The following is a 27,167-nucleotide window of genomic DNA, read 5'->3' on the forward strand; positions in this document are numbered from 1 at the left end:
AAAGAAAGTTGATAGAAAAAATTTTTTCAGACCAAATATTACAATACTGTTCTTTCTATTTCAAAATAAAATATTTTATTACTAGCTTATAGCCAATAAAAATTGCATATCCTTAATGGTAATCTGAATTATGCAACAAAAAAGAATCAATTTAGTTGTTTAGAGTTGGGACTATTGATTTCCAGAATAAGGAAAACCATTTTAAGAAAAAAATTAGTAATTTTTAAGTAACATGTAGCATAAAATGTTTTTATTTAATTATTTTTGATGTTTATTTATTGTTGAGAGAGAGAGAGCACAAGTGAGAGAGGGGCAGAGAGAGGGAGACGGAATCTGAAGCAGGCTCCAGGCTCTGAGCTGTCATCACCAAGCCTGACGTGGGGCTCCAACCCACGAACTACAAGACCATGACTTGAGCCGAAGCCAGACACTTAACTGACTGAGGCACCCTGGTGCCCCTAAGTAATTTTTTAAAACTAAAGTGTAAATGGAAAAGACAGACAAATAGATGGCCTTTTCTCTAGCCTCAGGGAAGTCTAAGACTTTGACCTTTGGCCGAATCCTCCTTGAATTATTAAAGTCTAATTGTTGAGAGTTTATTACCAACTCCAAGCTGATCTACCAATCCAAGCATCTGTACTGGCAGCTGAGATGGCTTAGTAATAACAGATTGATTGAGTACATGTGAGCCAGATAATGACCACTAAAAAAGGAACCTCAGATCTGAGAGATTCTCCAAGCTGAGCTCCTCTGACCTTGCTAAGCCTTGTTTCTTTCATTATATGTATCCCAAGCGATGAGTGACTGGTATGGTGTTTGTTCTTCATGGCATGGTGTTTTCTCTCCTGTATACCACCTTAAAGGTAGGTAAACTTTTTTCTTCCATGTAAATATTACGGCTGGGAAGGAGGATGTTATCAGAACCCAGAGCCATCCTGGTTCTGAGAAGTCCTCTTAAAGCAGTAGCTTCCTCCTTTACCTAAAGGTAAGTCCTAGCTCATTCCTTCGAAATTGTTTTTTGGGTCTGATTTTGTTCATTATGTAAATGGATTCTAAGTAGGTAATCTTTTCTGTGTGGATTATTTTGCTCAATGCTGTGTTTGTAAGATTCATCCGGATTGTGGCAGGCAGGAGTGTTTTGTTAATATTTGTGAAGTCTCCATTCTACTGGTGGAGAAATGGTAGTGTTTATTCTGTTACTGGGTAGTTAGTTGGGGCTGTTACAAATAGTTCTGCTTTGAATTTTCTCGTCAAGGTTTCTTTGTTGTTGTTATACAAATACAGAGATTTAAGTCATCTACTCAGGAATAGAAATGCTTCTTTGTAAGATTTGCAAATGTTCTGCACATAGTAGATACTACAAACAGCTTTTCCCTAGCAGAGTATTAGTTTTCAGTTACTCCATGACCTTGCCAGCACTTAGCATTTTCTGTCTTTAAGTTTAGTGATTTGGGCATATATAGCCATCTTATTGTAGTATTTATTTTCATAACACTTATATCTAACGATCTCTGTTGTGTAAGACATTCTCTAATTTGCCTTTAGGATACTCTAATGATATCGCTTTTTGAAAAAGGAATCCTTAATATAAACATGGCCCAACTTAGGGTTGTTTTTTTGTTTTGGTTTTGGTTTTTTCGTTTGCCTATTTGAAAAAAAAAAATGTTCACCAGTCTCATTCTATGAAGATTTTCTCTGTTATCCTTTAGAAACTTTTTTCATCTTCAGATCTTTAATCCACCTGTGTTGATTTCCATGAATTGAGTTTCGATAAAGGTGCTCAAAGATTTTTCCTTTATTCCCTCCTGGTTTTGTTTCATTGGTTTGTTACTCTTGATGCAATAGCAGACTCTCTTAATTATGAATTTATGATGATACATTGTACTAAAAATTCCTAAAAATAAGTTCTAATTTTCTTGGCTGTTTTTTCTCTGGCGCTTAAAGCTAGAAAAATAGAGCTTGTCCATTGCATAAACTCTGCTGAGATTTTAATTGAAATTGCCTTGAATCTATCCACTTTTTTATGTCTTCTTCAATTTTGCTCAATATGTGGTGACTTTTTAAATCTTGTATCTCTTAGATGGATTCTGAGTAGTATTACTGTTCAGGGTTTTTCTTTCACTTTGTTTTTTTGTTTGTTTGTTTATTGTTTTTTGGTGTTTGGAGTTTTTTGCTTCCCAAATGCTTAAAATACTTACATTTGCTAGTAATTCAAAAGATGAATTCTTCCACAAGTACACTGAGATGACAAGAAGTTTCTGAGATAACATGATAAAAAAATCTATTAAATCTATCTTTTTCAATATTACAGATTATCACTTTTAACCTTATATATTTTTTCCTGGTATGTACTGAACAAAGTCTCCTGACTTAGGATCTTGATTAATTGACTAAAACATTAATTTTCTTGATGAACCAAAGAAGAATCTGCATGGTCGCCTCATTTATTTTTCTTTATTAATCAAATTTTTCTATCTTTTTGATACATAAAATTCAGTGTTTTTTTATTGTTGGTGTTGTAATTCAGTAATGACATGTCCCAATTGAACTATGGTCAATTTTTCATAACTGAGTTGGTAACAAGTTGGATCCCATGATCCCATGTGCTACCATTTATCCTGTTTTCCCACTTAGTGTGCCAAGCCAAATCAGGCAAACAGAAGCTTTTGAATTAAGTGATAAAGACGTGGGGATAGGTTCTTGTTCTAAAGATATGATCTGATAGCCATATTTTCTCCTTAGTCTTTAATTTATTAGAATGTCCTTGACTCTCTTTTACTAGCTTGAAGTATGGTTCATTGTTCAATGTTTTGTGTCAGAGTGAGAAATTTCCCTGCTACCAGGTTCCCTCCACAGACTAAGCTAATTAAATACAAAGCAAGAGAGATTTCTACCCTAATAAATCTGCCTGTGGGTTAAGACACTATGTCACTTTGGTAGTTCTTTCAATAAAGCCAGAAGGGATTAAACCTGGAGCTTTTTTTTAATCATTGCCCATGACATTAGTAATAGTCTTCCAATCCTACCCTATCACTATGAATGCTTTGACAGGAAAATTTCCCCATCCTGCTCTCAACAATCTAAGTGAGATGGTCAGCACTTAGGACAACTGACAGATTCCATTATAAAAATTCATGCACATTTTTCTTAGTGGCAGAAATAAAAGAAACTGATTTCCATCTCTATAAATCCTAATTGATCAAACGTAGCTATACTTTGAACATAAAACAGCTTCCCATTTTAAGTCTTATGATTTTGACAATAGCTATAAAACTTTATGACTGCGAAAATGAATGTTTATTTTGAATGTCCTGCTTTCTTTGAACGTGTCTCTTTGTCAATAAAATGAGTGAAAATCCATGTGCTATTTTACATTTAATTTCTCAAATACAGCAGAACACATAAGATTGCTTTGAATGTAGTTCTTTTTTCTTAAGAAAAAATGTAATGTGATATAAAGTTCAATTTCTGTTTGTCATTTGTGACAGTCACCAGTTCTCTTTTTAAAGCTCTTGCCTTAAGAGAGCATAACCGTTGACTTACTTTGAGTACCTAGCACCAGGCCTAGAAAATCCCCTCTTTAGTCAGCTAATAACATTGTGTTTCATAAGCTTCTTTTGGTTAAGATGGAAAGCTGAACCATGTTGGGGCATGTGGGTGGCTTAGTGGTTAAGTGTCGGACTTTTGATTTCAGTTCTGGTCATGATCTCCTTCCTGGTTCATGGGGTCGAACCCAGCATCTGCTTGGGAATCTCTCTTCTCTCTTTTTCCTCCCACTCCCCCCCCCCCACTCATGTGCTCTGTCTCTCTCTCTCAAAATAAATATTAAAAAAAAAAAACACTGAACCATGATGTCAATGAGTTGATGACTTCTCTGTTAAGATCTACTTTGCCATTGGGTAAATTTAATTACAAAATTCTCAGTTTACATTGTATGTTACCTCTTAAGTTTTTTAAAATTTAATTCCAGTATGGTTAACATACAGTGTTCTATTAGCTTCAGGTGTACAATATAGTGATTCGACAATTCTGCACATCATTACTCAGTGCTCATCATGATCAATGTACTCTTAATCCCCTTCACCTATTTCACCCAATTTCCCAGCATACCTCCCCTCTGATGTGCTTTATTTTAAATGAGTACTCTGTTATTTCCAACAAGGACATTTTTTATTTGAAGTCTACTTCAGAATACATGGTCTTTCTTTGAAATTTTAAATCTATTTTTTTTTAAATAATCTCTGTACTCAATGTCGAGCTCAAATTCATGTCTCTGAGATCACGAGTCCGATGTTCTTCCAACTGAGACAGCCAGGTGCCCCCAAAATACATGGTTCTAAAAGTTTATAAAACATTCCGTCCAAGAAAAATAGAATACACATTTTCTTCAAGTGCACACTGAAGAATCCCCTGGTTAAATCACATAAAAAGAGACCTAACAAATATTATAAATTTAAGAAGACTAAAAAACTACCAGGTATATTTTCCAACCATAATGGTATAAAACTACAGATAAATAATAAAACAAAGCTTGAATCTACAATGTAAATATTAAATATTTAATATGTAAATATTTAAGAACACACTACTGCACAAGCAATGGACCAAATAAGAAATCAAACAGCAAATCAAAGTATATCTGAAAACAAAACATAATATCCCCAAACCTATGACATCTGCTTTTGCTACATCCCATAGCAAAATTTATGCTGTTATGCTTGTATCACGAAAAACACCTCAAAAACACTACATCACAAGGAACTAGAAAAAGGAAACTTAGCTGAAATTTAGCAGAGGAAAGAAATAACAAAAAAAAAAATTAGAAACAGACCAGAATAAAATATGCTAATAAAATGCTAAAATAGCATTTAAAGTAAACATTTAAAGTAATGACCAGTTAAAAAAAATTGGCAATGCTTTAACAACATTAACTATGGAAAAAAAGAAGACTCGAAAACCAAAATAAGAAATGGAAGAGAAAACAATACAACCAAAAACCACAGAAATACATAGTGTGATAACAGGTTACTATACACAATTACTTACTAACAAGTCAGATCACTTAGAAATGTGCATTACCTTCTAAGCAGCCCAAGATATTTCTCTAGAGATTCTCTATTTTCTTCTAATTCTCAATTGTAATATTAAGACTATATAACACATATTAACAGGAAATTCTTCGCCTTGCACCATGTTGGATTTTCATAGCTACTCCCTTCTCACAATAAAGCCTGATTCCATACTAAAACATTAATGTGTCAATAATGAGCAGATAACTATGTTGACTCAAGAAAAATTCTTCAATCAATGATCTAATGTAAAGCAGTAAGTGGTATTGTCTTCAGTTGCCCTACCCATGGTGATTTGAATTATTGAAAGAAAAACTTTTTATCCATTGAACTTAAATGCAAGAATCTAGGAACTAGGACTATATTAGACAAAAATATCCTCAAAGAATTTTCATTTTAGTGATACTAATACTAATTCTAGGAATTCTGTCGTGCCTAGATTTCTTAGATTATTGTTTAACGGAATTAAAATTGTCATGATTATATTCAAATGTAAATGTTTCTTAGAAGATTGGTATTGTAATTCAATATCAATTTGGTCTGAACATATTGCGGCAACCCACAAAGCAGCTATTAAGTGGGTTGTTTATTATAGACGGAGGACTTTTTCGTTGGGAAGAGCGAGGTTTTGGACAAAAATCACTTTGGAAAAGCAGCTGGCAGTAAATAAATAGCGAGAGTCCTGGGAAGCTAGAGCAGCTAATTGCATAAATGGAAACAGAGATGCTTCTGAAGATATTCTTGACATATTTCATATTTTTTCATATCTTTAACAAATCACTAACATTTGCCTGGATGAAAACCTCAAACGTTCAAAAGAGCTCTTGTAATGATGATTATTCTTTATTTTACTAGAGGTTCATCTTCCTCTGCTAGGTTTCTCATTAATTTCAAAGATGCTAGAAAGATTGGCAGACCTAGAGTTGCTAAAAGATATCCAAATCATTTTTTCCAAGCTTGATCACGCCCAACCTAACACATTTAATCAACACTTGTGATTATTTGAAGGTGGCCCACCAAGGCGGAGGGGAACATGTATGGAATTGCTCAAGGTTGTTCCCAGGAGGCAGAGAGAAAAGTAGTAGGGAATTAAGCAGAGCAAAAGTATGCTTATTATCATTATAATAATTCCCAGCAGCAAGATCTTTTAGACTATGGTAAAGTCTTCCAAGTTTTCCATTTGAGTTATGTAAAAGTAGATTAGACAAAGCCCTAGAGAATTTACTCAAGGATAAAAGCCTGCCTAGATGGAAAGATGGGGGAGATGACCAAACAGTCCTTTTCCATTTCTAATTGCTATGCCTCCAGGAAGCCTATGATGGATTTAAACACACAGCAGTTGCCCTTATAATTTTCTCAGATGAAAGCATGTTGTTCATCTTCATAGCCAGAATAGTCCTTAATGGAAGCAGATCTATGTCAGTGGTGAATGACTAGATTTTTTTCAAGAGATAACCTGAACAATTTTTTCCACAGTGAATTAGCTCTAATTGACTTGATGTGTAAGAATCATGTACTTGTTCTGTAGAACCACATGGGATTTTGTCAATCACTACCATGCATGTCCCCCAAATTTTTAATAGCTTGAAATTACATTTATTGCTATGCTATGAAAAGTATATAAATTTGGAGCCCCCCAAATCTCAGAAATATACTGATACACATTTTTTTTTTTCAAATAAGGAAAACCTTCCAAATACTCCTCAAATCAATACATTTGGGTGCTTTGAGGAGAGCTTAGAGTGAAACAGAATTTTTTAACAGTTAAGTGAGATTGGAATTCAGTACTTTTGAGTGGATAGTATTAATAATTTAAAATAAACAGCTGCATCTACACCCAAAGGCATTAAGACCAAGAACAGGGTCTTGATCTGAGGGTGGTGAGGTCAAGCCTAGCACTGGACAGAGCCTAGTGTGGAGCCTACTAAAAAAAAAAAAAACAAAAAACAAAACAAAAAAAAATTCCATATAGATAAGGATCTGAAGAAATTCTTATTTCACTTTTAGAAAAATGATAGGGAGAATGTAAATCAACTAAAGCAAAGTTCTGAATGTGAGACATTGACTTGAGTTTAGAAAATGTTAAAGAACTGCTCCCTCTTCCCCAAGAGAGTCAGATGAAGTTTTATATCTCAACTTGAGATAGTTTTAATTGGAAATGAGGAAAATACTTTTTACCCCTTTGCAATGTATTTATTAGGGAAAATTATACAGTTGTAGCAGGAGTACTCAACCCCTTCCTCTTGTCACAGTTCTGGGGGCTCTAAATGCTCAGTTCAACCCCAAGAAGAGATGAGTGGACTATTTTTTGTCTTTATTCCACAACAGAATTTTGAGCTTGCCTTGACTTGTCCTCTGGATACTGTGAGAACATGTATGATGGTCAAGATTTTGGCAATAAAAATGTAGTATGTCATTTAAAGATGAATCAAACACCGTGGATTTTTTTAAAAAATAAAAATATACCCCATTTGATATTTTGGGACATATATTGAAAAAATTGTTGATCCTGTATGCAGATTGAGCTGCACATCCTCTATCTGATATAATAGCTCTGTCTCTAGTACATTTTCTTTCCAGGTGGAGGTAGACGGAGTACTTGGTCATGATTCCAGCAGACTGCAAAGGCACTAGAGCATACGCCATGAATTCCTCCCCATGAAACTGATTATCTGTGAGACCACCATTTTCTGGCGCTAGAATTTGTAGTGGGCCTTCCCTGCTCCCTCTCAGCCAGTCTCTCCTTATTAGCCACACTGCTCCTTATGTGGGCTAAGCTTCACCAACTGTCCAGGGAAAATAAATCCAGCCTTGTTTCTGTCAGCACATACAGACCTGCCTTCCTCACTTGTTGCCTCAGGGTTTTTGCTTTATTATCTTTCTATTAAAACGAGTCTTGATCTCTTCTTTCCCTCATAGTATTGTTCTATCAGTAAGAATTACACTATTAGTATATCTAGGGTAGTATCATTGGCAGAATAACTTGATGGCTCTTCTATTGAGTTGATAGCTCGGAGTCTGGAGCCTGATTCAGATTCTGTGTCGCCCTTTCTCTCTGCCCCTCCTCCACTCACACTCTGTGTGTGTGTGTGTGTGTGTGTGTGTGTGTGTGTGTGTGTGTGTGTCTGTCTCTCAAAGATAAATACCAAAAAAAAATTTAATTGTTCCATCTAGGGGTGCCCAGCTGGTTCAGTTGGTAGAGGATGCCACACTTGATCTTGGAGTTGTGAATCTGTGCCTCATGTTGGGTGTAGAGAATGTTTAAGTGATAGGCATTGAAAAACTCTGATTAATTAAAACTTCAAATAAGCACTGCTAATAGAAATATAAAAAAAAACAATGTTAAATTCCCTCTGGCAACCATCAGTCTGTTCTGTTTATAGGTCTGATTCTGTTTTGTGTTTGTTTCTTCAGTTTTTTTTAGATTCCACATGTGAGTGAAATCCTATGGTATTCGTCTTCTGACTCCTTTAACTCAGCATAATACCCTCTAGGTGTATACATGTTGTTGCAAATGGCACAATTTTATCCTTATTTGTGGCTGTGTAATATCCGTGTGTGTGTGTGTGTGTGTGTGTGTGTGTGTGTGTGTACCACAACTTCCTTATTACTTGATCTATCTGTAGGCACTTAGGTTACTTCTATATCTTGGCTATTGTAACTAATGCTGCAAGAAACATAGGGGTACATAGATCTTTTAGAATTAGTGTTTCTGTTTTCTTTGGGTAAATACACAGTGGTGGAATTACTAGACTAAACATGGTATTTCAATTTGAATCTTTTGAGGAAACTCTATACTGTTTTCTACAGTGGCTGCACCAATTTACATTCCCAATGACCGTGCATCAGAGTTCCATTTTCCTCTACAATCTCACCAACACTTGCTATTTCTTGTGTTTTGTTTTTGTTTTTTTTTTTATTTTAGCCATTCTGACAGGTGTGAGGTGATAACTCATAGTGGTTTGTACTTCCATTTCCCTAATGATAAGTGATGTTGAGCATCTTTTCATGTGTGTGTTGGCCATCAGTATCACTTCTTTGGAAACAGGGGAAGATGGGAAAATGTAAGAAGAGGGGTGGGAGATGCAGGCTTCCAGATGGAATGACTAAGTCATGGGAATAAAGGCACAACATGAGGAATCTATTCAGTGATCCTGTGATGGTATTATATGGTGACACATGGAAGCTACACTTGGTGTGAGCACAGCATAACATAGAAACTTCTGGAATCACTATGTTGTACACTTGAAACTAGAGTACTGTATGTCAACTAGTCACAAAAAGTTACTAAAGTTTAGTTAATTGAATGTACATCTTTTGTTCAGTATTTCAGAGCCTGGTATTCCATTTCTACTATGGTTAAGTAACAGTTGCTGAGAAAAATCACTAAATCTCCATTTCTACATATGAAAAATTAAACTGTTTGTTTCCTAATGTAAAATATGATCAAAGTGTTCTGAAGAACATGGCCACATACACGCTATGGGATTTTAAAGTGGATAAATAGGTATGTTTAATTAAAGTTGATCATGAATTGTTTAGTTCCAATGACTTGGAAAATATTGCCTGTGTGTGTATACCCCCATGTTTTAGATGTTGGAATTATGATCAAGGGTGACTAATAGAGTCTGTCATTCATATCTCTTGTCTCCTATTTTAATATTTCCTCTGATTTAGTGCAATTGGTAGGTATTCACATAATAAGAGAATGTTCTGTTAGAAGATAATTTTGAAGACTTTACACCAAGGGTAGTATATTTAATGTATATAAACCTGGGCAAAATATTTATTTTTAGGGTATGAATTCAGAATTGACTTTGAGATGTTCTATTGCTTATTGTACTACTAATATTGGCAAAAATTGCTTCAATGACTATATCCTTTTAGGAAAAAATACATCTAAAGTCCTTTCATGGCCTAATTATCGAGACTCCTCTCACACTATCACTCAGCTGACTCATCTCTTAACAAATATTATTAAATTGTATGCAGTTTTTAAAGGGGCATTCTCTTTCTAAACTTAGGGCTTTTATCCACACCATTTTCTTTCCTGGGTCACTCTTTTCTCCTCTCCTGTCCTGGTTAAACTTGGTCATCTTCAACATTTGGCCTCTGTATCTCCATTCTGGGAAAGCCAGAACATTGACCTTCCCCACCCAGTGTATAAACTCTCAGAGCACCCTATGATTCATCCATATACACGTTTTGTTGCCTTTACCAGAATACGAGCTTAAGATCCTCATTAGTGGCAGAGATTATTTTTGGCTCTGTCAAGCCACTTCCTTTCTCAGTGAATGTTTGGTTGAATGAATGATTTTGTTTCTAATTACCTCTGTGGCCTTGAGTCTGATGATCTTTGGGCCATAGATTCCTTATCTATAGGTAAAAATTACTGGGCCAGATCATTTTTGTGGTGTTCAATAGCTCTTAAATGCCATGATTTTATGACTAAGTATACAACATGCCAAGTAAAGGTATTTGGATGTTGATTTTTGAATATTTTGAAGTCCTAAAAAAAGAATGTTTACTATGCATAAATTTAAACTGTATATAAAGCAAATTTTGATGGTCTTTCCCAATATTGCCACATCCTAAAATAGGCCTTTTCCTTATAGGGAGATTCACAGCTGTAGATTAAAAATAACTTTTTTTGAGATAATGTGGAACTGTTCTGAAAATTATAAGCCATCTAGATATTCCTACATAGCTTAATATGACAAATCAAAATAGTCAAAGAAACTCTCAGAATAATGAATGTCCTTGTCCCTTTTTAGCACTGAATTCTTTTTTCCTTTAATTGGCTTAATTTTTGACATTTGAGTAAGTGATGGTTATATCTCCACTTCTCTTCAACTTTCAGAAGGCTGATAAAATGGCATAACAAATCATCAGTGTGGTTGGAAAGAAAGTGAAACTTCAAGAAGAGATAAGCACTTGAACTGAAGAAATATGTATTAAAAATGCAGGAATAAGAATTAAGAAAACATTTCAATACTGATGAAAAATGTGCTATTAAGTAAATATGTAACTATACTCTTCATTAAGCATTTCAAGATAGTCTGAAAATTAAAGTGTATTAGTCTAATTCATTCTCTGCATAAAGTAGGTGAGATTATAACTTTGAGCTCATTGGACCTTGTTTTTTAAATGCCATTAATATATAGAACAAATAATTTCTGCATCCAACCAAGATGGAAAGCAGGGCTAGCATTTATTCCCAACTGAATCAATCAAGAAGGAGGAATAAGAACAATCAATTTAAACATTAGTTTTCGAGATCCTAGACATCAAACAATGGAGGTCAGGGATTCTTAGAAACAGTAAACAATGAGGTGAGTTAGATCATTGCCCAAGCTTTCTGCCTTGAGAAACTTCCCAGGACTGATCCAGAGCCCCTTGTAATGAACACCCTGCTCACTTTTTGGTCACTTCTATCAGTTACAAAACTGTATCCTTTAACTATATCCTCATATTGGGACACAGCTTTTCCTTTTCATCACTAAAGCCTGTCTCTAAAATGCAATGTTCTTAAATGCTCACACTAATTGTTCTAGGAACCTGTGAGACCTAGTACATTGAGGGCATATATATCCATGTACCCCATATTCTATATTCTATTCTATTGTATTCTACATACACATAAAGGGATGTTGAGATGAGTACTCAGTGCCAAAAAGTACTATAGATAGAGTCAAAAGAATTCTGAAATTGTTTGACCAACTGTTGTGTTGCTTATATTATGCTAGCAATATTTCCATATACCTACTTCAGAACATAGAAAGAATCAGTTGAGATTATTTTGTCTGTTTATTTCCCTGTTCTCTTCCATATGTCTCTACTGGGCTTTTTTAAACTAGGTTTTTTTTGCTTTAAAAATATTCTCCTTTTGTAGTGATTTATTTAGTAGTCTCATAAAATAAACTGCAAAGTAGAGTGATGCTTGTATATCAGTTTATAAGAAACAGTTTATATAAAGTGTTGCACATCATAGAGATATAATTTGATAGCAAATCAATATGTGCCAACTATCAAAATACATCAATTTAATTTAGATGAAAAAAATCAAAAGCATAACTTACAGGAAGTTATTTTTTCAAAGGAAAGGCACGTGTCCTTACTAGAAATAATCACAGAGAATTTCATAGTTAGGGAGCATAAAAAGCTCTATGCTTGAATAGTTATGAAACAATTTAAATTTTGATTGTTTAGACAGTGTTGTGAGACTGATTAAAAGTGAGGAGGTAGAAAACATATGGCAATAAGTAAGGAAAGATGAGGCTATATAAAGCACTAAAAAATCAGTCTTGATGCAATCTGGAAACCAATGAGACTCTGACAGATTGGGTCACAATGTGACTTTTTCCACATATTATAACATTAATATGTTGAACAACTTTATATAGTGCTTTTTTCCCCCCTTTCTTTCCCTCCTCAAGACCTGGAACAACTTTCCATTATTATATTGCAAAAGATAAATCTTTGGACTTAGATATTTCCACAATAACTATAACAATCTCTAGATATCTGTCAGTGTGATAACTAGAGAACAATAATGTAAAGTGGTCAAAAGGAAATACTTTGATAAGCAACTTTAAAGTGTAAATTCATACAGTTACAGTAGAAGGCATTAAAGAAGCCCTAAATTGGCAATGTAAGCAATATCCTTAGAGGACTGCGTGGTACATACAAGGCTAACACCAAAATGACTGTGACCATCAGAAAAACCTTTTTATGCTCCAAAGGCCATTTTTGTTTTTGTAGTTGGAATGAGCTTTAGTTCTCCAATAAGATAAAAGAACTGTATTGTTGAAGCCTAGCATCTGCAGATCATACGTTATTTAGTTTGAGACACTTTTTACTGGTTATTTATAACTGGATCTGTGATAACTATTACATCAGTATTTAAAGCAACAACAGGTTTTTCATCTATCAAATCGAGAATTTCTCACAACTACAGTGTGCTTATTTGTCTTTAGACATGTCTGATTGCCGGCATGTGAACTTCTAAATTTGGGATGCGAAATCTGATCTATATTCACCCCAGATCTTGCAGTACACTGTAGGGTCCTAATAAATGTCCTTTCTGGCAAGCTTAGGTGCTTTTTTTGGCAATAGCATGAACACAGTCCTATATTGGAAAGGGTACTTCAATTGAATCCCAATTTTTGCAATTTTTCTCAGTAACTGTGCTGTGGTCTACTAGGCCTTTACTTTTTCCTTTTTATACTATCAATTTTGCATACATTTTACTCAGTTTAATGCTTTATTTTTCTGGATTAATGAAGACTAAAAATATTAAGCATCAAAAGGAATGCAGACAGTAAAATGTGTAAATGATACCTACTCCTGAAAAGTTACGGAGTTTGAAACAAGCATGTTTATGCCTTTCATTTTTATAAATTCAGACTGATTCCTCCTTTCTGCCATGGCCTGTGTGTCTCCTCCAGCTGTATGGCCTTCTCATCCCCATTAGACAGAGGCATGTGTCTATCATCTTTTTAAGTGTATTTATTTTGAGAGAGAGACAGAGAGAGAGACAGAGAGAGAGAGAGACAGAGAGAGAGAGAGACAGAGAGAGAGAGAGACAGAGAGAGTGAGAGACAGAGAGAGTGAGAGACAGAGTGAGAGACAGAGAGAGAGTGAGAGACAGAGAGAGAGTGAGAGACAGAGAGAGACAGAGAGACAGAGAGAGACAGAGAGACAGAGGGAGGGAGAGACAGAGGGAGGGAGAGACAGAGGGAGGGAGAGACAGAGGGAGGGAGAGACAGAGGGAGGGAGAGACAGAGAGCGAGAGGGTGAGACAGAGGGAGGGAGAGACAGAGAGCGAGAGGGTGAGACAGAGAGCGAGAGGGTGAGACAGAGAGCGAGAGGGTGAGACAGAGAGAGAGAGAGAGAGAGACAGAGAGAGAGAGAGAGAGAGACAGAGAGAGAGAGAGACAGAGAGAGAGAGAGACAGAGAGAGAGAGAGACAGAGAGAGAGAGAGAGAGAGACAGAGAGAGAGAGAGAGAGAGACAGAGAGAGAGAGAGACAGAGAGAGAGAGACAGAGAGAGAGAGACAGAGAGAGAGTGAGAGACAGAGAGAGTGAGAGACAGAGTGAGAGACAGAGTGAGAGACAGAGTGAGAGTGAGAGACAGAGTGAGAGTGAGAGACAGAGACAGAGAGACAGAGAGAGACAGAGAGACAGAGAGAGACAGAGAGACAGAGGGAGGGAGAGACAGAGGGAGGGAGAGACAGAGGGAGGGAGAGACAGAGGGAGGGAGAGACAGGGAGGGAGAGACAGAGAGCGAGAGGGTGAGACAGAGGGAGGGAGAGACAGAGGGAGGGAGAGACAGAGAGAGAGAGGGAGCGAGAGGGTGAGACAGAGAGAGACAGAGGGAGCGAGAGGGTGAGACAGAGAGAGAGAGAGGGAGCGAGAGGGTGAGACAGAGAGAGAGAGAGCGAGAGGGTGAGACAGAGAGAGACAGAGAGAGGGAGCGAGAGGGTGAGACAGAGAGAGACAGAGAGAGGGAGCGAGAGGGTGAGACAGAGAGAGACAGAGACAGAGAGCGAGAGGGTGAGACAGAGGGAGGGAGAGACAGAGAGCGAGAGGGTGAGACAGAGAGAGAGAGAGAGGGAGCGAGAGGGTGAGACAGAGAGAGAGAGAGAGGGAGCGAGAGGGTGAGACAGAGAGAGAGAGAGAGGGAGCGAGAGGGTGAGACAGAGAGAGACAGAGGGAGCGAGAGGGTGAGACAGAGAGAGAGAGAGGGAGCGAGAGGGTGAGACAGAGAGAGAGGGAGCCAGAGGGTGAGACAGAGAGAGAGGGAGCGAGAGGGTGAGACAGAGAGAGAGAGAGGGAGCGAGAGGGTGAGACAGAGAGAGAGAAGGAGCCAGAGGGTGAGACAGAGAGAGAGAGAGAGGGAGCGAGAGGGTGAGACAGAGAGAGACAGAGAGAGGGAGCGAGAGGGTGAGACAGAGAGAGACAGAGAGAGGGAGCGAGAGGGTGAGACAGAGGGAGGGAGAGACAGAGGGAGGGAGAGACAGAGAGCGAGAGGGTGAGACAGAGAGAGAGAGAGAGGGAGCGAGAGGGTGAGACAGAGAGAGAGAGAGAGGGAGCGAGAGGGTGAGACAGAGAGAGAGAGAGGGAGCGAGAGGGTGAGACAGAGAGAGAGAGAGGGAGCGAGAGGGTGAGACAGAGAGAGAGAGAGGGAGCGAGAGGGTGAGACAGAGAGAGACAGAGAGAGGGAGCGAGAGGGTGAGACAGAGAGAGACAGAGGGAGCGAGAGGGTGAGACAGAGGGAGGGAGAGACAGAGGGAGCGAGAGGGTGAGACAGAGGGAGGGAGAGACAGAGAGCGAGAGGGTGAGACAGAGGGAGGGAGAGACAGAGAGCGAGAGGGTGAGACAGAGAGCGAGAGGGTGAGACAGAGGGAGGGAGAGACAGAGAGCGAGAGGGTGAGACAGAGAGAGAGAGAGAGGGAGCGAGAGGGTGAGACAGAGAGAGAGAGAGAGGGAGCGAGAGGGTGAGACAGAGAGAGAGAGAGGGAGCGAGAGGGTGAGACAGAGAGACAGGGAGCGAGAGGGTGAGACAGAGAGACAGGGAGCGAGAGGGTGAGACAGAGAGGGAGACAGGGAGCGAGAGGGTGAGACAGAGAGGGAGACAGGGAGCGAGAGGGTGAGACAGAGAGAGGGAGCGAGAGGGTGAGAGCGAGCAAGACGGACAGAGAGAGAAAAGAAGTGGAGAGGCAGAGAAAGAATCCCAAGCAGGCTCCATGCTGTCAGCTGAGAGCCCCATGTGGGTCTCAAACTCCTGAACCACAAGACGTGATCTGAGCTGAAATCAGGAGTTGGATGCTTAACCAGCTGAGCTCCTCAGGTACCCTCTCCCTCAGGGAGGGAGAGACAGAGGGAGAGAGAGAGGGAGCGAGAGGGTGAGACAGAGGGAGAGAGAGAGGGAGCGAGAGGGTGAGACAGAGAGAGAGAGAGGGAGCCAGAGGGTGAGACAGAGAGAGAGAGAGGGAGCCAGAGGGTGAGACAGAGAGAGAGAGAGGGAGCCAGAGGGTGAGACAGAGGGAGGGAGAGACAGAGAGCGAGAGGGTGAGACAGAGGGAGGGAGAGACAGAGAGCGAGAGGGTGAGACAGAGGGAGGGAGAGACAGAGAGCGAGAGGGTGAGACAGAGGGAGGGAGAGACAGAGAGCGAGAGGGTGAGACAGAGGGAGGGAGAGACAGAGAGCGAGAGGGTGAGACAGAGGGAGGGAGAGACAGAGAGCGAGAGGGTGAGACAGAGGGAGGGAGAGACAGAGAGCGAGAGGGTGAGACAGAGAGAGAGAGAGAGGGAGCGAGAGGGTGAGACAGAGAGAGAGAGAGAGGGAGCGAGAGGGTGAGACAGAGAGAGAGAGAGAGGGAGCGAGAGGGTGAGACAGAGAGAGAGAGAGGGAGCGAGAGGGTGAGACAGAGAGACAGGGAGCGAGAGGGTGAGACAGAGAGACAGGGAGCGAGAGGGTGAGACAGAGAGGGAGACAGGGAGCGAGAGGGTGAGACAGAGAGGGAGACAGGGAGCGAGAGGGTGAGACAGAGAGAGGGAGCGAGAGGGTGAGAGCGAGCAAGACGGACAGAGAGAGAGAGAGGGAGCGAGAGGGAGCGAGAGGGAGAGACAGAGAGCGAGAGGGTGAGACAGAGGGAGGGAGAGACAGCGAGAGGGAGCGAGAGGGAGAGACAGAGAGCGAGAGGGTGAGACAGAGGGAGGGAGAGACAGAGAGCGAGAGGGTGAGACAGAGGGAGGGAGAGACAGAGAGCGAGAGGGTGAGACAGAGAGAGAGAGAGAGGGAGCGAGAGGGTGAGACAGAGAGAGAGAGAGAGGGAGCGAGAGGGTGAGACAGAGAGAGAGAGAGGGAGCGAGAGGGTGAGACAGAGAGACAGGGAGCGAGAGGGTGAGACAGAGAGACAGGGAGCGAGAGGGTGAGACAGAGAGGGAGACAGGGAGCGAGAGGGTGAGACAGAGAGGGAGACAGGGAGCGAGAGGGTGAGACAGAGAGAGGGAGCGAGAGGGTGAGAGCGAGCAAGACGGACAGAGAGAGAAAAGAAGTGGAGAGGCAGAGAAAGAATCCCAAGCAGGCTCCATGCTGTCAGCTGAGAGCCCCATGTGGGTCTCAAACTCCTGAACCACAAGACGTGATCTGAGCTGAAATCAGGAGTTGGATGCTTAACCAGCTGAGCTCCTCAGGTACCCCGCGTCTATGTCATTTTTAAGGAGTGTTTTCATGGTGTTCTTACCCTCTCCTAGTCTACTCAGGGGGAAAATGACTCTCTTCTACTCATTCAAAGGTAAAACCTAGTGCCAGGTAAAACCAGTTTTTTGATATGAATAACACCAAAAAGATCACTGAAGATTCAGTTTAACAGAAGCACTAAATTTTACATACTTGGGGTGACAGTTACCCAAAAGAAAAGATAATAGAGCTTGGAATAAAAAAAATAATTCTCTATTGCCAAATTTGGGGTACCTGCGCGGCTCAATTTGTCAAGGAGAATTAATACATTGTTTTTTCTTACTCATTTAGGCATCTATTATATGTTTAATTGTATCCCTCCCCCCCACCCCCCAAAAAAGGTCTGTTGAAATCTTAATCTCCAGTAACTCAGAATGTGACCATATTTGGAAAAAAAACCCTTAGGGAGGTAATCCAAATGAAGCCATTAGAGTAGGCTCTGATCGAAAATAACTGGCACCCTTACAAAAAAGGGGCAATTTAGATAGACTATGGGAAGACACAGGAAGAAAATGGCCATCTGTCTAGGTAGATGCATCTACAAGCCAAGGAATGCTAGGGATTACCAGTCAATACCAGAAGCTAGAAGAGGTAAGGAAGGAATACAGCTGCCCTAGAGCTGTGAGCAAAAGCATGACCCTACCAGTATCTTGACATCAGACTTCTAGACTCCAGAGCCATGAATAGATGAACTTATATAGTGTTACATGGTCTGTTATGGCAGCCCCAGGAAGCAGCATTTCTCACTAAATTTTTAAATTTTAATAAAAGATGGCATATAGAACTGTGAAACATCAGCATGTAATTAGATCAACCTGAAAAAAAAAAATCAATGCTAACTGCCCGAATTGCTGTCATAACAAGATAACCTTTGAATGTCGGAAATTGAAATAGGGGATTCATTAAACACTAGTTTTGAACTATCCCTTCATAAAGCTGGAACTTGGCTTCAACCCTGTTTTAAATATGACTTAAATTCAGATTCAGCTAATAATTTGGCTTACCCACATTTTAGTACATGTAAACTTTGTAAATTATAACCTAAGGCTCCAAGATGTGCACATAGTTTGTGGATCATAGATAATGTCGCCCACGGATAAAAATGTGCTAATCATTAGCGTATATCTTGGCTGAAAATCAGAGGTTTGAAAATGTAATGACTAATATTCAAGGAAAAATTCCATATGTTGTATTATCTTAACTCCGTGTAACACAGAAAATTTTCTTCAGTACTGTCCACGTACTGTACCATGCCTAACCAATGGCAGGGTAGGGTGACCACTCTCCACGCTGGTCTTTGAATATAGAACATCAAATTCTATTTGACAGATGACAGATGCTTTTACAATTTCTATATTTGTAATGTGAGGAGAAAACTATTAAAAATTATGGAAAATGAAATTTTTAAACCTGTATCTTTGTCTTCCATGTGAAGCAAACAAGGTAAAAAATTGAGCCTTAGGAAACCACAGGGTACAGATTTGTCATCAGTAAAAGGCTGCGTTAACGGGGGTCTATTCTGCACTCCTTCCCTAGGCAGAAATTCCACTGAAATCAGAATCCGATATTTACTGATAGAGGTGAGAGCTACATAAATTATTTGCTAAATAATATTTGAGTTACACTATGGGTAAAATTTTTAGAAAATGGGGAATCTTCTGCTGTGAACAGAAACAGGATTAATTTCTAACATTCCATATTGGAAATGTATTCTGTATACAGTATACTTATTTTCACTTGTAGAAGATTTCATAAGCAGTTAATCATATAATCATAACATGATGACCATGAACTGTGTGCTTCTAAATTCAATCCACTTGTATGGAAACAGTACAAATTTTTCCATAAATGGAAGTTCAATACTGTTCTTTCCAGACTCTTCATGTTGCTGTATCATAACCTGTAATGACAAAGATAAGGTGCTTCAGAAATAATTCCCGAATCTTTGTTTAGTCAACTTCATGTCCACATGTACATCCTTCAAGGCCCATATGGCATTTAGCGGGTCACTAATGCAATTTATTTAAAAAAAAATTTTTTTTAACATTTATTTATTTTTGAGACAGAGAGAGACACAGTATGAACGGGGGAGGGGCAGAGAGAGAGGGAGACACAGAATCGGAAGCAAGCTCCAGGCTCTGAGCCATCAGCCCAGAGCCCGACGCGGGGCTGGAACTCACGGACCACGAGATCGTGACCTGAGCTGAAGTCGGACGCTCAACCGACTGAGCCACCCAGGCGCCCCTGTGATTTATTTTTTAAAAATGCCTCTTGGCTTTCTGTTATGATATACTTACTATAGGATTCAGGATTGAATATTCAATTAAGCATAGAGAGTGCACCATTCTTGTGCTTAAAAGTCATTTTTTTTCCTCCCAATTGTCTTCTCTAAGCATTTTATACTGTTAATTCAACATCACTATATCAAGTCTTCAATAAGGGCTGTATGAGGTAAAGCTTAGAAAATCAATCAAAATAATATTCCCGGATGTAAATGTAATGAAAATTAATTTAGGGCAAGAGAACAGTACAGGCAAACAACAGCATCAAAAAAGCACAACAAAATGAAACAAATAACCAAAATCCTTCAAGCATAAAACATTTTGATTTATTGATTTATTTTTTAGTGTTTATTTATTTTTGAGAGCGAGAGAGACGGGCAGAGTATGAAAGAGGGAGGGGCAGAGAGAGGGAGAAATAGAACTTGAAACAGGCTCCCGGCTCCAAGCTGTCAGCACAGAGCCCTACTCGGGGCTTGAACTCAGGAACCGTGAGATCATGACCTGAGCCAAAGTCAAATGCTTAGCCGACTGAGCCACGCAGGTGCCCCCATAAAACACATTTTAAAAGGAAACTTCATTTTGAAATAAAATTAAAAACCCAGAAGATCTTGATCATCCTTTAAGTACTTTTTTTTTTTTTTAAAGACATGATTGTATGGAAAAAAATCAAAATACAGATGACTTTTTTCCTCAATAAGCAATAAATTCTAGCCAATTCCACAGAAACAGAATTGTTTTAGGTATTGTTAGTGATAGTATTTACTAACTAAAACCAGACAACTTTCTTTGTTGCAACTTTGGAACTTCAGTAAAGTGCAAAAAAGCTTGCACTTCAAATATTACTGACCTACTAAACTTCGAATAGATGACATACCTAGTTGAAGTATTCTGCTTTTTCCCCACAATAATCAGCAAAGGTTTTCTTAGCTGCTAAAAGTTAATTGATACAAGCACATCCAGGAAAGACTGAAACCCCCAAGTAAAGAATAGGAAGAGATAGCCCTTAAGATTTGCATTTCTAATATGCCTCAAAGCAAATATGCCTCATAGCACTCAGGCTATGCTAGATCAAGGTATTTGTACAAACACGTAGATGAGTATAAACAATGCATTCTGGATAGAGAAAGCACATGTTTTATTGGCCAGCAATGGGATAGTGCTCAGGGTAGCCTTGGCAGAATGGATTACCTGTCTCTATTTCAGCTGGACAACCAGTCTGGGCGAATGAGTACTCACGGCTCTTATTAACACTCCAAATACAGTGTCCTCACACAGCTCTGTGTTCTGTGGCTGACTGATTAGACTGCTATTGCGTGTTTGCCCCTAAGATTCCAAGATTATTTACAGAGCATTTTAAACATGGACAAGCTGATGTCCTAAAATGAAACCAAGGAATGCATTTGAAAAACTGCGAAGAAACATGAAAGAGTAATGGAAATAACCAGGTAGAATAGAAAGAGCAAGTGATGGGAAAATCAAAACTCCCAAGGAATGATGACAGAAATGAACTATTTAAGGAGAATGTCTCAGTTTGGGAAAGAACAATTGTTTTCTTTACTAAGTACAACCACTACCCTGCTGTGGTCCTAGGGACACACATCTGGCTGCTCTCCTCATGGTGCAAATGTTTCTTTGGTTCTTCTTTCCCACTCGTGACAGAGTTCTTACCTATGCGTTATGCTGGGGATACATGAGTGTGGGTTAGAAGTTTGTTTTATACATTAGCATGTGCTTTCCCCCCTTCCCGTCGGCATTCTTTCAGCCAGGTTTATTGAAAACAAATCTAACTGTAAGCATATTGCTTTTCAAAACTGACCGTCACATTAGAATTAGAAAGATGGTTAATTGCTATTTTTTTTTTTTTACTATCAGTACCCCAGGTCTGTGCTCAGATTCAATTTCAACTAACTGGAAGTGGGACAAACCAGGATATTTTTCTTCCTAAAGCTCATCAAATGATTCTGATTGTTGCCAAGGTTGAGATAGAGTAGAGAGATTCAAAGTGGTGTCAAAAAATTGGGTTAAGGTTTTGCAGTTGCCAGATGTATGGCCACTGACAAATCCAAATAATTTAGATCATAGACTTGTTAAGTAAAATGGGAATTACAATACTAATTCCTATTCCACAGGTGGTTTCAGGGTCTAATAAGATTAAATAGAATTGTGGAATATAAAACGTAAGGCATATGTTAGTTACTATAAGCTCTTGATGTTGTGTATATAGTGGAGGGGTGGGTTGGTATACAATTTCTGTTTAATATGTTTTCAGGATCCCCTTAGTAAATTGCATTGCTACTTGTTTTCCATAGAAATTTCACATTAATATGTAGAGAACGATGGCAGCGTTATATTGCTAATTCTACTTAGTTTATAAAAGGTAATTCGAGTTGTGATTAAAACATTTTCAGTTACTGTGAATTGATGTTAAGGTCGTAGAGTATTTGGCTTGGATTCTTGCTCTATATAGAACAGTGATTCATAGATAAATTGAGCTCTTTTGCCTCCTTGGAGAATACCTGATGAGCCAAACATTATTGCCTATGCATGCTACAGTGACAAGATGTGATCTTAAAGCAATGAAATGGACAGAGTTGAAAAAACAAAGTTATTTAATGGTTATACATTGAACAATACTTTTTTAAACTATACACTCAAAGGAAATAATACTAAGTAATAAAGAGCAGTTTGTGCTTAAAATGTAAGAAAATATAAAATTAGGAATAATTTAAAGTTAGCGATTTGACTCATTGAGTCTTTGAACTTGAGGTACAACTTAGGCCTAAAAGAGCTTGCTTATGTATACACATTTAACAACACTTTTATAATATATATATCCATCTTCAATTAAATGGTAAATAAGTCCAAAAGAGAAGTAAGGATCATGTATAATGATAATGCTAGCTAAGGCTTTAAAAATCTTATTGACAGAAGTGTTGTTAATACTTTACATCCATTTTAACTCACTTGATGGTCAGAGCAACCCTATGAGGTAGGCATTAGTATTATGCCTACTTTAAAGATGAGGAAAATAGTTACCTAAGGTCACAGAGGTAATGAGGGCAGAGCTGGAACTGAATCCAATTTGCCTCCAAATCTGGGTCCCTGACCTCTATATTAGCTTGCCTCTCATTGTAATATTTATGCATAATTCAAATATTCCAAATACCCACCTACTGTAATGCAAGGCTTTGTACAGGTATTAAAAAATATTTGCTCAATTGCACTAAGCTTAATGACCTATTAGATGACGGAGTGTTAAAAAATTGATAGCTCTTGTATATTTAACTGTTTCTCACCTTGGGACTTTTAAAAAAAATGTTCATTTATTTTTGAGAGAGAGAGTGAGAGTGTGCACAAGTGAGGGAGGGAAAGAGAAAGAAAGGGAGACAGAATCAGAAGTAGGCTCCGGGCTCTGTGCTGTCAGTGCAAATTCCCACACAGGGCTTGAACTCAGAAACTGTGAGATTATGACCTGAGCCGAAGTTGGACGCTTAAGCAACTGAGCCACCCAGGCGCCCCTACCACCTTAAAAAAAAAAAAAAAAAAAAAATCCTCTTGATATTTATAAAAAATGCCTCAGAGATTCAAGGATCCACCTATAATATCTTCAGTGTTATTCCTTAATCTCCCTGAATTTTCCTGGTAACCTCTTGCTTTAGAACTGACCTACCTGATCTAATAAAGTCACCACCTTTAACTATAGCATGCTCTATAGCTAAGAACTGTTCCTTGTTAGTACTCCTCAAGCATGAGCTCCCATGGTAGAACTCTGTAATTTAGCTTACAGTAAGCTGTGTACTAAATGTAAAACTTAGAAGCTTCATGTTTTTGTTACTATAGAAAAACTACATTTCTCTTGTTTCTAGGATACCTGTTGAACTCTGTTATCTTATTGAATCACTGAAGTCATAAATGTTTTAGAATAGGATATAGAAAACAACTATTGAACGAGCTGGCTTAGACATTACCTAGTGTAACATTTGCATTTTGTTTATAAGAATATTGCAAGCTGCATTGCAAGACTCGGTCAAGAAATGGCAGCTAAATCTCTCTAGATTCAAGATTAGGAGGTAGAGCGCCTATCTCCTGTGTTCTAATATATTGCTTTTCCACTTGTGATGTAATGTACACCATTAACCTGATGAATTTCATTTTTAAAAACTTTATCGATGATTTATAAGTCCTAGAGAGAGAGAAAGCATGCACTATAATTATAAAAACATAAAAGATATTAAGAGAATTCAAGAATAACAAAAAAAATGGAACTTGGAATATATTATGTAAGGAAATACAAATAGTTAGATTTTATTTATCAGTAATTATTTATATACAAGGCATTCTTCTCACAGGTTAAGTGTTCATGACTTGTGTAGTAGAACAAATGTAAGAAAGAAACCAATCATGATTTTAATTGCAAAACACTCTGTAAACTCTGAAATAACAAGAAGGAAAGGGCACTAGAAAAGAAGCCGGTGTGATAGTTGATGTGCTAAGACTTTAGATATTGATTTTATTGATGACCTATTCAGAGGAATAAATATAACAAGCTACATGAGAAATAGTTCTTAAATTATTTATAGGATATAAAATAGAAGGTATTCAATTTATTTTCATATATAAATATTGTAGATTACTAACTCTTATACCAAAAATACTATAGCAAATTTTGAGAAGAAAAAGTATTTGACAAATAAAATTTTAAAATGTTGAAACAAACGTATGTACTGAAAAAGTACTCAACATGACTCCTTTTAAGTTTCATCTACAGTCATAAAAGGCAGATAGTGAAAAACATTTACATTAAAAGCCATAAAAGTTACACTGGAAAAAAAAACAATTTAAGCATACATAATTTCAAAATAAATTTTGCTGCATGAAAAAATGCATAGAGAACAAACTTGCTTGATGATACATTGGCTATATTAATATTTTAGGAAGAAAATAGCATTCTTTATCTGCCAGCATTTACCAAAATCTTTTAGTAGACTTATTATTTTCAAATAAATTATATATATCCCAGGTAATTAAGAATAGAGAAACAAGTTTAGGTATATATGTGTGTGGCACATATGTATATGTGTGTGTGTGTGTGTGTGTGTGTGTGTGTGTGTGTATAAACTGTACTTCACCTTAAATCACAATGAGGTTCAGTGAAAAAAAAATAATGTCCCCAACTTGAAAATAACTTTGTGACTATCAATTTTTAGTTATCTAGCTGTGTAATTTATTTTTATTTCTTAATGCTTGTTTATTTTTGAGACAGAGACAGGGCGTGTGTGGGGGAGGGGGTGACAGAGAGAGAGGGAGACACAGAATCCGAAGCAGCCTCCAGACTCCAAGATGTCAGCACAGAGCTCAACACAGGGCTTGAATCAAAAAAGTTAGATATGACCTGAGCCAAAGTCGGACACTTAACTGACTAAGCCACGTAGGTGCCCCAACTAGCTGTGCAATTTAAAATAGGATAGATTGCATGGTATGTTCAAATAGAAATTAAACTGAGCAAATATTCTGTGAGAAGTGATAAATGGGTATGAGAACTGAAAATATAAAATCTATAATCAAGAGATGAATGTGAACCACATTTGATATGAACTCTCAACTATATAGTCAATTAATCTTCAACAAACCAGGGAAGAATATCCAATGGAAAAAAAGACAACCTCTTTAACAAATGGTGTTGGAAAAACTGGACAGCAACATGCAGAAAAATGAAACTGGACCACATTCTTGTACCATACACAAAAATAAATTCAAAATGGATGAAAGACCTAAATGTCAGACCTAAAAAACCATAAAAATCCTAGAGGAGAACACAGGCAGTAACCTCTTTGACATTAGCCACAGCAGCAGCTTTCTAGATTGGTCTCCTGAGGCAAGGGAAACAAAGGCAAAAATAAACTATTGGGATTACATCAAAATAAAAAGCTTCTGCGTAGTGAAGGAAACAATCAACAAAACTAAAAGGCACCCTTGAGAATGGGGGAAGATACCTGCAAATAACCTGACAAAGGGATAGTATCCAAAATATAGAAAGAATTTAAGAAATTTAATACTTGCCAAAACACAAAGAATACAGTTAAAAAATTATCAGAAGACCCAAAAAGATATTCTTTCAAAGACGACATACAGATGCTAACACACACATGAAAAGATGCTCGACATCACTGATCATCAGGGACATACAAATCAAAACTACAATGAGATATCACCTCGCACCTGTCAGAATGGCTAAAATCAACAGCACAAGAAACAGGTGCTGGCGAGGATGCAGATAAAGCGGAACCCTTTTGTACTGTTGGTGTTAACAAAAACTGGTGCAGCCACTCTGGAAAACCATTACAACTCAAAAAAGTTATAAGTAGGACTATCCTATGATCCAGCAATTGCACTTATAGGTATTTACCCAAGGAATGCAAAAATACTAATTCAAAGGAATACAGGCACTGCAATGTTTATAACAAAAAGTTCATATTCAAAAGGATTTTGTAAGCAATATTATGAAAAAGGAAAAAAATAGCTTGGAATCAACTTTTTAAAAAAAAGTCAAGATGTGTGGGTAGAGGAAATGAGGGACGAATGGCTTTGGCATAGTGATAAATACAGTTTAAAATATAGTTGTAAAACTATTGACAAGTAGCCAGACTCATAGACATTCCAAATCATAAAGAAAAATTAAAGATCTTGATCAACACAGGTTTAAAAAATATACTAGACATAAAACTCTGTATGACTCGGAAATAAAATTATAAGTAAACCACATAGCAATATTTGTCATCTGGAGCAATGCATGTATAATATATAATCAATAAGCTTACTTCACCTCTATTTTTCAAAGTTTTGATCTCAGTATTTCAGGCCTTCCTTCCCTGAGGGGTTAGCCTTATTCTTCCATAAGCATAGATCTTCTATCTTTTACTATCTCAATTATATTTGTGATAGGCAAGAGTCAGAGGAGGCAGGGGGGAAAAAAACAATGTCACACAAGACAAAGAAAATGTCACGCAAAACTATTAATAATTAGGTTTTGGACATTGTTTCCCTTGAGTGTCATTATTACTCTGTGCTTAAGCTGGTTTTGTAATATGTGTAATAAAATTCGGCTGGACAGATTTGATTCAATATTTATAAAATGCATAATGTCAAATGAGGATTCACCAATGCAATTGATGAAAAAAAATCTTTGTGATAGCAAAGATTTAGGCCAATTGATCTGTGAAGCAACAATATTTCAATCCTGACTCTAATTTCAAAAACTGATTGGGCCATATTGTAAAGATGCCTGATTTCCATAGTTGAGATCTGATCTCCTTAAATATCAACAAAGATGTTACATTTATTATAAGCTATTGTGCTAAAACTATTTAACAGTCAATTTAACCAATTGCTGAATTTGCTACAAAATAGTCTCCAAACTCTCAGTATTTCTTAAATTATTTTATTTATTTATTTATTTATTTATTTATTTATTTATTTATTTAAATCCAAGTTACTTAACATATAGTACAATAATTTCAGGAATAGATTCATCACTTACATTACCACCCAGTGCTTATCTCAACAAGTGTCC

The 27,167-nt window shown here is 37.9% G+C and overlaps 1 long non-coding RNA gene across 3 annotated transcripts in view; it reads right to left on the reverse strand.

Annotated features, from left to right (window-relative positions):
• Window positions 1-18,719: 18,719 nt before the first annotated feature.
• The window catches only part of LOC147584719 (uncharacterized), a 278,035-nt gene continuing 269,587 nt past the window's right edge, over window positions 18,720-27,167 (reverse strand). For all 3 annotated transcript variants that reach the window (XR_015255904.1, XR_015255909.1, XR_015255914.1), the window contains one exon: window positions 18,720-19,215. This is a non-coding gene — a long non-coding RNA (uncharacterized LOC147584719). The remainder of the gene's footprint in view (window positions 19,216-27,167) is intronic.

The sequence above is a fragment of the Puma concolor genome, chromosome A1 (genome assembly GCF_028749965.1).
Source record: "Puma concolor isolate L17-30 chromosome A1, mPumCon1.1.hap2, whole genome shotgun sequence".
Lineage (NCBI taxonomy): Eukaryota > Metazoa > Chordata > Mammalia > Carnivora > Felidae > Puma > Puma concolor.